This window comes from Callithrix jacchus, chromosome X, assembly GCF_049354715.1.
Source record: "Callithrix jacchus isolate 240 chromosome X, calJac240_pri, whole genome shotgun sequence".
NCBI classification, from domain to species: Eukaryota; Metazoa; Chordata; class Mammalia; order Primates; family Cebidae; genus Callithrix; species Callithrix jacchus.
Window position 1 is genome coordinate 75,595,467 of NC_133524.1, and position 15,630 is coordinate 75,611,096.

The 15,630-nt window shown below is 40.4% G+C and overlaps 1 protein-coding gene across 7 annotated transcripts in view; it reads left to right on the plus strand.

The window, feature by feature from the left end:
* Nucleotides 1–5,365: 5,365 nt before the first annotated feature.
* Nucleotides 5,366–15,630, plus strand: part of ATP7A (ATPase copper transporting alpha) — a 175,315-nt gene continuing 165,050 nt past the window's right edge. For all 7 annotated transcript variants that reach the window (XM_078363608.1, XM_078363611.1, XM_035287618.3 and 4 more), the window contains exon 1: nucleotides 5,366–5,573. The gene's annotated coding sequence lies outside the window, so the exon portion shown is untranslated. The remainder of the gene's footprint in view (nucleotides 5,574–15,630) is intronic.

Sequence of the window (15,630 nt, forward strand, 5' to 3'; positions counted from 1 at the left end):
GCTCACTGCGACCTCTGCCTTCCGAGTTTAGGCGATTCTCCTGTCTCAGCCCCTCAAGTAGCTGGGACTACAGGTGCATGCCACCACACCCGGCTAATTTTTGTAGTTTTAGTAGAGACAGGGTTTCATCATATTGGTCAGGCTGGTCTTGAACTCCTGACTTCAGGTGATCCACCTGCCTCAGCCTCCCAAAGTGTTGGGATTACAGGCTAGAGCCACGGCACTCGGCCCTTAAATAGCTTTTATGAGATAATGTGAAAGGAAAATTTGCTTTTGACCTGGAAGTCAACTTCATAGTAAGCTGAAATTATGTTTGTAAATAACTGATCACGTAACTATTTTAGATCACCTTTAGCCGGGCGCCGTGGCTCAAGCCTGTAATCCCAGCACTTTGGGAGGCTGAGACGGGTGGATCACGAGGTCAAGAGATCAAGACCATCCTGGTCAACATGGTGAAACCCCGTCTCTACTAAAAATACAAAATATTAGCTGGGCATGGTGGCGCATGCCTGTAATCTCAGCTACTCAGGAGGCTGAGGCAGGAGAATTGCCTGAACCCGGGAGGCGGAGGTTGCAGTGAGCCAAGATCGCGCCATTGCACTCCAGCCTGGGTAACGAGCAAAACTACGTCTCAAAAAAAAAGATCACCATTGAGCCAAAAATTTGGCCCGGATTTTGGTTGTGCCTATACTGTCTGCCTCTCATGTGTATTTATACTTGGAATTAGCATTATTAACTCCTTTTCACTTCTGCCTAGAGAACTTACAGTATCACCAGACCCAAGGGAAGAGTGGTTCTATAAAATGAACTCCTAGCCTGTCTGAAGACTAGCTACTAGTTCCTTTGCTGTTTGACATAATTATTTTGATTATAGCTCTTGTTTTTTTTTAATCATACTTATGGATGTTAATGATATTAAAGAATCTATCAAATGCAGTCTGTTCCCAGTTATCTACTATCAGTCACCTCTCCTATTGATACCACAGTGTTTGGATTTGTGGATTATCTTGAGTTTAGTATATAACATTGGATTTTATGTATGTTACCTGAATAAAAACAATACCTGCTCCACATATTTCATTACTTCTTGGCTGAGAGCTGTAATCTAGTAGATTTCTTAATAGTGATCAAGTAAGCAGAAAGTAGAATTTCAGTGAAGTAACCCATCTATATTAGCTAAATTATTTTTTGCTTATTACATGGAATGCTAGAAGTATGCTGCCGTGGCATATGTCCTAGTTTCTCCTCAAATGGACCGAAGTCTGATTTTATTTGAATAGGAAAAATCAAGTATCATTGTAAATTAAGTTGCACGTTTAGTAACTATACTTTATCACTGTTTGATTAATTTGAACCAACACTTTGTTATTTCATATTTAGAATGTTCAAAATGGTACTATTCAAATGCATATAACCCCAAGACATACTCAAGTAAAATAGACATGTATTTAAGGAAGTGTCAACCTTCCATTATATACCTTTTTGGCCGGGCGCGGTGGCTCACGCCTATAATCCCAGCACTTTGGGAGGCCGAGGTGGGTGGATCACGAGGTCAAGAGATCAAGACCATCCTGGTCAACATGGTGAAACCCTGTCTCTACTAAAAATACAACAATTAGCTGGGCATGGTGGCGCTCGCCTGTAGTCCCAGCTACTCGGGAGGCTGAGGCAGGAGAATTGCTTGAACCCAGGAGGCGGAGGTTGCGGTGAGCTGAGATCGAGCCATTGCACTCCAGCCTGGGTAACGAGCGAAACTGTCTCAAAAAAAAAAAAATTATATACCTTTTTGTCACTGAATTAACACTTTCTCACGATGTGGGGGCAGTTTCAGTATGATTTGTAGTACTCAGGTAAGTGATAGTTGTCATCTATATGACAATTTAGAATGTTTTCTGTGTCCATTTGCCACCAAAATTATATGTTGCTTTGTGTGATAAAATCTGGTGGTGGTAGTATCTTTGAACAAACTTCTTGAACTTAGTTTTGTAGTTAATCTTGTCCTGATGAGTAATTCTAAAACTACTATGATCACTACTAGAAATGAAGCAGTTTTTTTGTTCCATCACAATATATACTGACCTGGGAGCTTTCCTAGTGCTCTCAGAGCCTAGTGCTTTCCCCCAAATGTTCTCAACTTACTGGCAATGTCAATTTGAGTTTTAGTTATACCTAGAGTTGCAAGGTCGTCAAATTAGTCTTCCATCCTCAAGTATCTTGTATGTCTGAAGAATTTAGGTAAGTTATTTACCTTAAAAGCATTGCCAATTGTTTAAACTCTATTTGGATGGCTATGAAATTTTTTTTTAAAAATAGGGTGAATGTCATAAATCCCATTTTTTCTGAGAGTTTTGCTCTGTCGCCAGGCTGGAGTGCAGTGGCACAATCTCGGCTCACTGCAACCTCCACTTCCTGTGTTCAAGCGATTCTTCCACTTCAGCCTCCCGAGTAGCTGGGACCACAGGCGTGTGCAACCACGCCCGGCTAATTTTCGTATTTTTAGTTGAGACGGGGTTTCACCATGTTGGCCAGGATGGTCTTGATCTCTTGACCTCGTGATCCACCTGCCTCGGCTTCCCAAAGTGCTGGGATTACAGGCATGAGCCATCGCGCCTGGCAATCCCATTCGTTTTTTTTTTTTTTTTTTTTTTGAGACAAAGTATTGCTCTGTCGCCCAGGCTGGAGTGCAGTGGTGCAATCTTGGCTCACTGCAACCTCCGCCTTCTGGGTTCAAGGGATTCTCCTGAGTCAGCCTCCTGAGTAGCTGGAATTACAGGCGTCCACCACCACACCCAGCTAATTTTTGTATTTTTAGTAGAGAGGGTTTCGCCAAGTTGGCCAGGCTGGTCTTGAACTCCTGATCTCAGGCGATCCACCTGCCTCGGCCTCCCAAAGTGCTGGAGTTACAGGCATGAGTCACAGTGCCTGACCTCATAAATCCTATTCTTTTATGTATTTATTTATTTTGAGGCAGAGTTTTGCTCTTGTTGTCCAGGCTGGAGTGCAATGGCGCGATCTCAGCTCACCACAACCTCTGCCTCTCAAGTAACTGGGATTACAGGCATGTGCCACCAGTCCTGGCTAATTTTGTATTTTTAGCAGAGACGGGGTTTCTCCATGTTGGTCAGGCTGGTCTCGAACTCCGGACCTCAGGTGATCCTCCCACCTTGGCCTCCCAAAGTACTGGGATTACAGGCGTGAGCCACTGTGCTCGGACTTTATAAATCCCATTCTTAATTTCACTCTAGAACAGGATTATTTTAGCACCTGTGTTCTGTTACTTTAGATTCATTTAACTTACTTAGAAATAGATACTGTGGTAGTTGTAGAGGTACAGATGTTGAGTTCCCATCCTCCTGGCTTAACATCATTGGGGTTATTAATACACATCATAAGCATTTTAGGGACACCTGCTATCTGTTCAACCTCCAGCAAACCTGATTACTTCTTGAAGACATTCGTTCTATGCTTGTGCATTGGTAAGGAGGATTAGGGATGATGCATTTAAAGACAGAGTTTTAGGCTGGTCCTGGTGGCTCGCACCTGTAATCCCAGCACTTTGGGAGGCTGTGGCAGGAGGATCATTTGAGGCCGGGAGTTCGAGATCAGCCTGGGCGATGAAGGGGAGACTCCCATGTCCACACACAGAAAAATAAAAATTAGCCAGGTGTGGTGGTGTGTACCCGTGGTTCCAACTACTCGGGAGTCTGAGGTGCAAGGAACACTTTAGCCCCAGAGTTTAAGGTTACAAGGACCTGTGATCACACTTCTGCACTCCAGCCTGGGTGACAGTGAGACTCAAAATATATATATATATATGTGTGTGTTTATGTTAAATATTAAAGTGAGTAAGAATGTTCATGGTTGGCAGAGCATCTTGCAGCTCATAGTGATAAACTTTAATATTTACATAAAAATACTAGTGAGCTAGTAGATTGAATATCCTGCTTCTGATAAAGCTATATTTTTGGTTCCTGCCTTTTAATGAATTTCTTTTGGAAGCTTAATACGACGTTAATAATAGTTACAAACCAACTTGCTAATATTTGGATACCCACTTAAAAGCCATCTTTATTTCATATGATCTGATTTTCAAGATTTTAAATTTGGGACTGAGTTTGTATCTTAATTAAGGCTGTGCACATTGGTAGAGTCCTGAGGCTAATTTTATATTTATGTGAATGGGTATAAAGGGGGAGAATAATTCTGAAATACTTAAACAGAGACCTAAAATGTAGATCTATGGGTAATTTTAAATGTTGCCTGTCATGGCTTAATAGGGACTTGACAACAGATAGGATGGAAATTATTTTAACACTTAAATATGCTTACTTTGTGCCAGACACTGTTCTAAGTCTTTTGCAAATATTTACTTGCAAAAGATATTTGTATTTTGTGTACTATTTTGATTTCTGCAACATTATTAGACTCTATACTTGTCCGTGGGAACTGAGTTCAAATGGTTCCAGATGAAAATACAAACTGTCCTGTGATTAGTTTTGTTATACATCTTATGACAGATACTTCATGAAAGGAAATATGAAAAGGCCACATCTTGCTTTGAAATAAGTGAGATGAAACCTCTCCCTCTTTTACTGTTAATGTTCATAGTTTTAAAAATCCTAGACTTTTCCTGCTTTTTAAAATTTCAAGTTGGAAAACAAGAATAAAATAATATCCTTTTCTCAAATGTTTTCTGTACCACTTACTGCATTGTATTACATTTTATGCATCTAATTTCTATATTAACTAATGGAAATAAAAGACTAACATTTTTGTGTCACTGGAATCTTCTAGGTGTTTAAAATGATGGACGAGTGAACAAATGGGGGAGTGGGTCAGAGCTTGGAATGGCGACATGAAGGTGGTGAGGTGACGTCCCTGCCCCCTCAACACACATATACATTATGAATTTATAAAAATTTTCCTCTTGATGTCATTTTTCAGTGGAGGGACCCGGGGAAGTTCATAGCTCTGGCATTTACATCTGGAATTAGGCTACACGGTCTACCGGAAGCAAGTTAACACAGTCTAACAGATGCACGCTAATTTCATGCTGGGCAAAGATGAACTATGTGGAAGTTGACTTATAAGGAGCTTTATGTTACATCTTGGCCTGAGGTTAGGAAACTACAGATGACCAAGGCACTATTTTAGTACGGGTTTTCTAGTTTTGTTTTTGTCGTGGAGGCGGGGTGGGGTAGCGGATTCCTGCTCAAAGACCCACCAGAGGCTGCGTGTCTGCCCGGGGGCAGCAGGGGGCGGGAGAAGCTTGACTCTAGACCTTGCGTTCCTTTTCACGTGACCTGTCGCTCTCTTTCCCGTGGCGGCCCTGCTTCCGGCTGGGGCAACACCCGGAAGTGGGGGTAGTCGAGGGAGGGAGGGGTGAAGGCGGCTGGTCGCGGCGGCGGAGGGTGGGAAGAGAGAAGCGGAGGGAGGAGTTGTTGCTGCCGCGGCAGCCGCGGCTAGTGTAACTTCTCCGATTGTGTGAGCTTTGTTGGAGCCTGCGTACGTGGATTTATCGCTGCCACTGTCTACGTAGCTCCGGAGGTTTAACCATAGGATAGAGAAACCAGGTAAGTCCTACATTGGCTTCCCGTCGTCCTTTCTCCTAGAGGGGGTCTTCTGTGCTGTCAGTTTGTACTTCGAGTGTGGTAAGAAGGTCATGTTAGTCTGGGGCAGTCTCGAAAGTCTCACTTTTTCACAATTCAGGTATTTACTACACTTATGTTTTACCTCCCCTAACAGGGGATAGACGAGGGGATATTAAATCCTGATCTGTGTCACTTTTTTGTACCCTCTTGAAGGGAGTGTCCTGATCATCTGTGGCCTACGTTACCCAATTAATTGAGGGTACAATAAAGTTTGTGGTCGGTATTGGAAATCACATGGACTGGGGTCTTTCTTAGTGACACTTCTTTATGCTTTGGAAGCCAAGGTTACTAAAATGACTATAATTGATGAAATAATAATTGAAAAACAGGTGTTCGGCTTCTTGTCTTGCTTGGGGAGCGTAAGGTAAACTGAGAGAACACTCTTGTTTCCACTTAGTTTTGTTCATTGTGCTCCCTTTCCAGTAAAGTTACTCTCCATTCTTGTCCAACCCTGTAGCATCTCATCTTTGTCACTTTCTTCGTTGTAGACTTTGAGATTATCTTAAGCTCAAACACTTACCTTTTCACAATTCAGCATTTTCCCAGGATCTAATCTTTGTTTTAATCACAGACTCTATCTACAACAGTATGGCTTTGTATTGAGACTTAATATGTGCAGAACCTTGAATTAGATGATAATGAGGTTATTATTTTGCGGGATGCAGTGGGGGGAGTGGTGCACAAGAAATAAGACAGAGTTCCTGACCTCAAAAGAGTTTACATACAGTAGGCTGGGTGCGGTCATGGCCTGTAATACCAACACTTTGGCAGGCCAAGGCAGGTGGATCACCTGAGGTCAGGAGTTTGAGACCAGCCTGGCCAACATGGCGAAACCCTGTCTCTACTAAAAATACAAAAATTAGCTGGGTGTGGTGGTGGGCACCTGTAATCCCAGCTACTTGGGAGACTGGGGCAGGACAATCGCTTGAACCTGTGGAGGTTGCAGTGAGCCGAGATCAAGCCATTGCACTCCAGCTTGGGTTACAAGAGCAAAACTCTGTCTCCAAACAAGAAAACAAAACGAGTTTACATACAATTGAGTCTGTTGAATTCAGCCATGAAAACTGGTTTCTAGTAGCCCCACTGACTGAATTACTAGGTTGCTTATTGCATCCTATTTAATGGTTATTTTGAACTGGCATCTTATTATATTTAAAGTTTTCTTGTGTCTAAGGTCATGACATGAGAGGTTTTTTTTTTTGTACTTGAGGGTCTTGGTGTAATAGGAAAGAAAGATACATGATTACCTAAACATTTAAAAAATCTCACTAACATTATATATTAGGAACAGGAAGTGTTATGAGAGTGCAGGGAAGGGAGCATGTGAACTGGGCCTTGAAAAATACATAAGGTTTAGTTTTGCAGGAATGGAGGAAGTGGAAGACAGTCCAGATAGGAGAAATAATGTGAGCAAAGCCGTGTGGGTGTCTGGAAAGTTGTCCGACATCCATTAACACACATCTTCCAAGATGTCACTGATTAAGATCAGAAAAAATATAGAATACAAAAAGCTAGTCAGCTCAGAGATGTATCCAACTGCCATCCAGCCAACAAAAAAGCTTATACAGGGGAAAAAATGCATGGAAATGACAAAAACAATGTTAATGTACGAGGCTTAATTCTGATGTAAACTCAAATCTAAAAGAAAATAATTTAAAACTTGCTATACTTTAATTCTGATTGAGTGTTGTGCCTTAAATATAAATTGGAATTGGTTTTTAAATTGTTGGGAATGAATAACATTTTCTGAAGTGAGAAGCTGATCCAGGTTTTCCCCAAGGAATCTCTGCTTTTCCTTTTTTCCTCTAAATTGATTTCTCTTTATTGGTCTTCTTAACTTGATAGGAATTATTCTTTTCCAATCACAGCCTTAGACAGATCTTTTTGATTTCTGCCCTCAAGATAAGGTTAAACAGCAATTCCTCCAAAGGATGGGTTAACATCTCTATTCTCTAATGCGGAAGGTTGATTTTCTTTGAAAAATGCATGCAGAAACAGTAAAATGTGCTTACAAAATAAGAGAGAGAAAAGAGTGCAAAATAACCCCAGCTAACATACTTCAACCTTCACTTCTGTGAGGGCGCTAAAGGGAAAACATTTTTTAAAAATAAATTCCTTGTTATAACTGCTTTTATCTATATATTTAAAAGCTCTCAGAAAACTTTATTAATCAAGACTTTTGACATCCCAATGAGTGAAAATAATCTTCATTTGCCTGTTGGGAAAGTAAATTACAAGGAGAGATTTGTCTGAGTTCATAGAAGCACTAGCACTGTTTGCAAACTGAAGTGATTTCCTAATTTTTATGAGCTCAAATGTATGAGATATTGGTAGACTACATCAGTTTTCACAGATACTTCTTTCTTTGAAGGAAATGAGGGTAAAATACCGCATTTTGAGCCAGTTATGTGTACTTGTGTACCATATTTTCTGTCCACATTTGGAATCATACAGCTATGTCTCAAGGATGAATAAAGAATTTTACTTATTTTTACTATTAATCTCTAGTGTAGAAGTCCAGTTTTTCAGATCTATAATCAGGAGTACATTTTTAACAATTTGCCCATTGAAATAAATGGGTTATTTCACATTGTAGGGATATTGTTTTAGACTGACCATTAACCTTATTTTATTATTATTTTAAAAAGATGTTATTGTTATTATTTATCTATGTATTTATTTATTTTTAGAGACAGAGCCTCACTCTGTGGGCTAGGTTAGGGTGCAGTGGCACAATCAGAACTCACTGTAGCCTTAATCTCCTGGGCTCAAATGATCCTCTGGCCTCTCAAGTAGCTGGAAACACAGGTGCATGCCACCATGCCTAGCTACTTATTTATTAATTATTATTTTTAAGAGATGGGACTTGCTTTGTCACCCAGGCTGGAGTGCAGTGGTACCATTATAGCTCACTGCAGCCTCAATCTCCCAGGCCCAAGCGTTTCTTCCACCTCAGCCTCCTGAGTAGTTGGGACTACAGGCGTGTGCCACCACTCCCAGCTAATTTTTAAATTTTTTGTAGAGACAGCATAGTGCTGTGTTGTCCAGGCTGGTCTCAAACTCCAGGCCTTAAACAGTCCTCCTGCCTCAGCCTCCCAAAGTATTGAGATTACAGGTGTGAGCCACTGTGCCCAGACCCTTAGTTGATTTTGTTTGTAAAAAAGGTAAGGTGGTTTCTCCATCTGACTTTGGACCAAGCCAAGAACAGAGCAGAGCATCCTAAAGACACCCATTGCCCTGCTGCTGTACACTTCAACAGCTTGCACAAGGGAACTCACTTGGAGAAATTGTGTAGTTTTAAAACATATTTTGTGTAAAATAGCTTGCTCTGCTATAAATCACCATTAAAAACCAATGTTTTCATTTGATACTTAAATGTTTTTGGAGTGAAAATTACCAGTAAGATAACATGACCCCAACAAAAAATATGGTTTAATCGTATTAAAGAGTACCATATTGATTTGTCAAAGTTTTTTAACTTAGTAAAGGTATTCACTTCCTTGGATTTGTACTTTGTGATTTAGTATGCTGCACTCTGGACTGGTTATGTTAACTGAAAAAATAAAGTACTTACCTGGAAAAAAAATGGTAATATATTTTGTTTTGTGCCATCATAATTGCTGCTGATCTTGCATGTGCAATTGATGTCTCAATCAAAGCAGATACGGAGGGAAGAATATCTGAATTACTTCCCTCCCTTACTCCCACTTGAGAGTTTGCAGAGCACTCATTGTATACTGCTTGGAATTGTGAAGAAAATGGTTTCTGCTTTCTTAAGTGTTCACCTGAAGTGTGCAACCTGCCACTCAGGAGAGGAAAGCATTAAAAGAGCTTCTAGTAAGACCTGAGAAACTGTCAACAGAGGTAAGAACAGAGAGAAAGAAGTTAAAAGTGGAAAGCCCTCTAAAGAAAATTCTCAGAACTATTTAGGATAAACTTGTAGCCGACCTACAGTGTCATGAGGATACTTAAGAGTTGATCCTTGAGCTAACAAAAGCTTAGTTGTTAAAGAATTCTAAGTGTAATCTCCTTTGTTGTGGTAGGAATAAGAGAAGATATCTAACTTTTTTGATGATGATAAAATTGTTTGCTCTAAGACTTATAAATTTATTAAGTTAATATTAAAGTATTAAAGTATATATTAATTGTTAATGAATGAATTGTATTATTAAAACAATAATATTAAATTATTTGCATACAGCCAGTTTCTTTTCTTACTCTTTTTTTTTTTTTTTTTTTTTTTTGAGACAGGGTCTTGCTCTGTTACCCAGCCTGGAGTGCTGCAATGGCATGATCTCAGCTCACTGCAACCTCTGCCTCCTGGGCTCAGGTTATCTTCCTATGTTAGCCTCCCAAGTAGCTGGCATGTGCCACCATGCTGTTAATTTTTTTTATTTTTAGTAGAGAATGAGTTTCACCATGTTACCCACGTAGGTCTGGGATTCCTGGCTTAAGTGATCTGCCTGCCTCAGCCTCAGCCTCAGTCCTGGGATTACAGGAGTGAGCCATTGTTCCCGGCCCACTTTCTTTTTTATAATTTTTTATAATTTTATGATTTTGCACCATTGGCCTGAAGGAAAAGCCAGCTTCATTTTGACCAATAAATGCTTGCTTCAATTTTGCTGTTAATTCTAAATATTACTTTTTACTTCAGATTTTAGCTATAATATCTTGTTATTAATTTCTAATCACAACTGTAAGTGCATTTCTTATGTTATTAGTAATCAGATTGGTATCATATATCCTCAGCTATTGCTCATCTAAAGCAAAGTGTTTATTTTGCACATTTGTTTCTGCCTAGGTCATAATAGGATTAATTTTGGCCACAGAAATCTTTATAGCCTTCAGATAGTTTTAGAGCCTTAAGTTCTTTGAGTGACGTTGGGAAAAATGGATAATTTATTTAGTACAGAATAATATTTGACCTTGAGTGCCAAGGTATGATTAGAATTGCTTAAGAGTTTGTCCACTGTGTTTATTACAAAAATAACCCACAGATTCCTGTTTCTTCCTTTTTTCTCTCTCTCTTTTTAGATTACTGTTTCTTAACGTTAGGGCAAGTAATAAGTCATGGGACCATGACTCTTTTACTATTTTTTTTTTTGGATGCAAATAAGTGAAGGTGACCAGAACTGTTCCTCTATCTGGTGTGAAAAATAGCTCTGGTACTTTATTATTTGCATTTTGGTAAGAGTACACATACTCTTTCATAGGGACAAATTTTATTCCCAGACCTAGCAAGTGGTTAAACTGGGATTTAGATCTAGTCAGCCTTGGATTCAGAACCTGTGCTGTTACCTAACATAAAGGAGCTGTATTTTAAAAAGTACATAGACATTTGAGCAAAGTAGGTATATTGGAATTAAGTTCCTTCTTTGCCTTAAAATGGGAAATACTCATTTATCTTTTAATGCGTGAATGAGCAAATTGATTTTGTGATTAAATGATTAAGATATTGGTAGCTCATAATTTCCTTGGTAATTTTAAGCTAATCTCAAAAGTAAGGAACCATCATTTTGTTTTTAGTTAATTACATTAGCCAAACATATGCTAGGCCAAGTGCTGTGGCTCACACCTGTAATCCCAGCACTTTGGGAGGCTGAGGTGGGTAGATCACTTGAGGTCAGCAGTTCGAGACAAGCCTGGGCAACATGGTGAAACCCTGTCTACTAAAAATACAATAATTAACTGGGCGTGGTGGTGTGTATCTGTAATCCTAGCTACTTGGGAAGCTGAGGCAGGGGGATTACTAGAGCCCAGGAGGCAGAGGTTGTAGTGAGCCGAGATTGCACCACTGCACTCCAGCATGGGCAAAGGGGAGTAAAACCATGTCTCCAAAAAAAAAAAAAAAAGATACGGTAAAACACCTAATTTTTATTTTTGTTTATTTATTTTTGACATGGAGTAATGGTCTGACACCCAGGCTGAATTGCCATGGTGTGATCTCAGCTCACTGTAGCCTCTGCCTCCCAGTCACTCATGCCTATAATCCTAGCACTTTGGGAGGCCATGGCAGGCAGATTGCTTGAGCCCAGGCATTCAAGACCAGCTTGGGCAACAAAGGGATATCTTGTCTCTACAAAAAAATACAAAAATTAGCTGAGTGTGGTAGCATGTGCCTGTAGTCCCAGCTACTCAGGAGGCGGAGGTGGGAGGATCCCTTGAGCCTGGGAGGTTGAGGCTGCAGTTAGCCAAGATCACGCCACTGCACTCCAGCCTGGGTGAGAGAGTGACAGAGTGAGACCCTGTCTTGTCTGGAAAAAAAAAAAGCCTGTCTTGTCTGGCCCAGCCTAGGTGCTAGACTGTCTGGGTGGGATCCCAGCCCCTCTGCTTACTACTTGTATGACACTGGGCAGATTTCATACCCCTCTGTGCCTCAGTTCCAAATTTGTAAAATGGGGACAATAACAGTACCTGTCTCGCAGGATTATTAATGATCTAATACATGTACAGCTGTAAGAACAGTGTCTGGCAGATAGTAAACATATAATAAAATGTAGTTGCCTTTAATATTTTAATATATTATTTACTGTAAAAGTAATTTTAGCATCCTATATCATAAAATTATAAATTACAGTTTTGCTATACTATAGATTTAGTAGACTACAGCAACAATAAAGTAATCAATCAATACTTGCAAGCAATTTTTAAATTCTCTTTTTAGAAAATTTTTTTGGAGACAGAGTAGCCCAAGGTAGAGTTGCAATGGCACAATCTTGGCTCACTGCAACCTCCGCCTCCCAGGTTCAAGTGATTCTCATGCCTCGGCCCCCCAAGTAGCTGGGATTACAGGTATATGCCACCACACCTGGCTAATTTATTTATTTTTAGTAGAGACAGGGTTTCGCCATGTTGGCCAGGCTGATCTCCAACTCCTGGCCTCAAGTGATCTGCCCACTTTGGCCTCCCAAAGTAGTAGGATTACAGGCTTGAGCTATTGCTTCTGGCCCTGCCACCACACCTGGCCCAATATTTAATTTCTAAATTACACCACAGAAAATTGGCCAGTGTGGTGGCTCACGCCTGTAATCCCAGCACTTTGGGAGGCCAAGGTGGGTAGATTGCTTGAACCCAGAAGTTTCAGACCAGCCTGGGCGACTAGGTGAAACCCCATCTCTACAATGAAATAGAAAAAATAGTTGGGTGTGGTGGTGTGCGCCTGTAGTCCTAGCTACTTGGGAGGTTAAAGTGGGGAGATTGCTTGAGCCTGGGAAGTCGAGGCTGCAGTGAGCTGAGATCATGCCACTGCATTACAGCCTGGACAACAGAGCGAGACCTTGTCTCAAAAAAAGAAAGAAAGAAAATGGAAAACTCAGATTGAGAGGGCCCAGTAGCCTACAGTATAGCTTCAAATGCTAACATGGCATCTTAAATCTCATTATGACAGCTGGCAAATCAAATCACTGTGGTGCACTCATCCTATTTTCCTATCAAGAAAACTCATAACAATCTGCTTCTGTAATTAGCCACAGGCTCTGGGCCATTGAGATGTTCCATATTCCCTAATTGTCAAATGCTGAACCATACTTCTACTGAATAAGTTGTGAGACAATGTAAGCAAGGGAAAAGGCCTTCAGAGTATGTCTAACCTACTCTGAAAATAGCTGCATTCTTACAAAGTTGTATGTAAATTCAATTTTTACAAAGCATGTCAGCATTTTGATTAGTAAATTTTTATTGTGTGCCTATTGTATATCCAATGTTTATGGTGAGCTATACAAAGAAGCATAAGGCATATGCTCCCACCTCTAGCAAGAGAAAGAAGTTTAATACCAAGCAGAGAGAAATTAGGTACTACTAAACTATGAAACTGAATCCAGGGTATTTGGAATTTAAAAAGAAAGTGGCTAGGAGTATTTGACATGATTTTTCATGAAGGAGGTGGGACGGACATCAGTTCTTTTACTTACTCAATAGTAATTTATTTATTTAAGACAAAGGCTTGCTCTGTCGCCACACTGGAGTGCAATGGCATGGTCTCAGCTCACTGCAATCTCCAACTCCTGAGTTCAAGCGATTCCCCTGCCTCAGCCTCCCAAGTAGCTGGGATTGCAGGCATGCACCACCACATCTGGCTAATTTTTTGTATTTTAGTAGAGACAGGGTTTCACCATGTTGACCAGGATGATCTTGATCTCCTGACCTTGTGATCCACCAGTCTTGGCCTCCCAAAGTACTGGGATTACAGGCGTGAGTCACTGCGCCTGGCCTCAACAGTGATTTATTGAGTGGCTACCATGTTCACTGGTGGTATGATAGTGAACAGAGGAGATATGGTCCTGCTTTTGTGGAACTTACAAAATAGTGAAGGAATAGGACTTAAATATGTGCAAGAAAACATTCTAGGTGAGGGGACCAGTTCTAAACAAAGTCATAGAAATAAATGGTAAGATCATGGAATGTATGGCAATCAGTGAAGGGACTTGCCTGACTGTAGTAGAGATTTTATGTTAGGGAGGAGCATTGCAAGTGATAGATATGGACCATCTTTTGAATGCGTTGAAGAACAACTTAAAGTCTCTCTAAAAGTCCTTTGGATATCTTGTTTTGGAGAGGGTTTGGGGCTTTGGGGTTATACTACTTTGGTTTGATCTCATCTCCACTCTAATGAATTTTATTTATTTTTAATTTTTTCTAATGAATTTTATAGTAAGTTTTATGTTTATGTTTAGAATTTTATGGTAAGTTTTCTCAGTGACACAACTCTATAGGCAATAAAATGTTACTTACACTGAGTGGCTAAGGTCAGTAACACTTGTATCAGTTAAGCAATTTGCACAGGAGGTCCAAGGAAAGGTTGGGAGAAATAAAAAGAGGTTAGGCAAGGAAAGAGAAATAAATGCATTCTGTGATGGTTGGTAGAATGTCATCAGAAATGTATTAAAGCAAAACTATACATTTGCCTAGCTTTTGTTTCTAGTTGTGTTTCTTTTCTTTCTTTTTTTTTCTTTTTGTGATGGAGTCTCGCTCTGTCACCCAGGCTTCAGTGCTCACTGCAACCTTCGCCTCCTGGGTTCAAGCAGTTCTTTTGCCTCAGCCTCCTACAGGCGCATGCCACCATGCCCGGCTAATTTTTACATTTTTAGTAGAGACAGGGTTTCACCATGTTGGTCAGGCTGGTCTCTAACTCAACCTCATGATCTGCCCGCCTTGGCCTCCCGAAGTGCTGGAATTACAGGTGTAAGGTACCGTACCTGGCCCTGGTTGGGTTTCATTAACAGTAGTGTGTTTTCCTTGTCTAAATATGAGGAAGATAAACTTAACTGTGGCTATTTGACTTGGACATCTGAGAGCTAACAATGGTTGGCTTAGTTTATGTTCTACATTTGAAGCATCTGGTCAATTTTAGATTACCTTCTATATTTGAAGCATCTGGCTAGACCAGTTGTGTCCCAGTTTTGTATTTCACCTAAACTCAACTTGGTCAGAAGCTTATGTAAGTAAGTATTGTTTGTAACCTGTATTAGTACTCTCTTAACATGGATTAAGGCATGAATGGATTGCCAAATTAATACCTGTTATGACCTGTATTTTTTCTTGTTACCTTTGGATTTAATGTAAGTATAATAATGCTCTAAGAACATTTGACAGTATTGTTCAGGAACTTTTTTTTGGAGACAGGGTCTGGCTTTATTGCCCAGGCTGGAGTGCAGTGGCACAATTACAGCTCACTGCAGCCTCAACCTCCTGGGTTCAAGCGATCCTCCTCCTTCAGCATCCCAAATAGATAGGACCACAGGCATGTGCCACCAAGCCTGGCTAATTAAAAAAAAAATTTCTGTAGAGGCGGAATCTTACTTTGTTGCCCAGGCTGGTTTTGGACTCCTGGGTTCAAGTGACTCTCCTGCCTCAGGCTTCCCAAAGTGCTGGGAGTACACAGGTATGAGCCATCATGCACAGCTGCTTATTCAGTTGCTTTTAAGACATTTTTTTCCACCAGAAAAGTAGAAATGATCATATCAGACCACCTTTGTCTCCT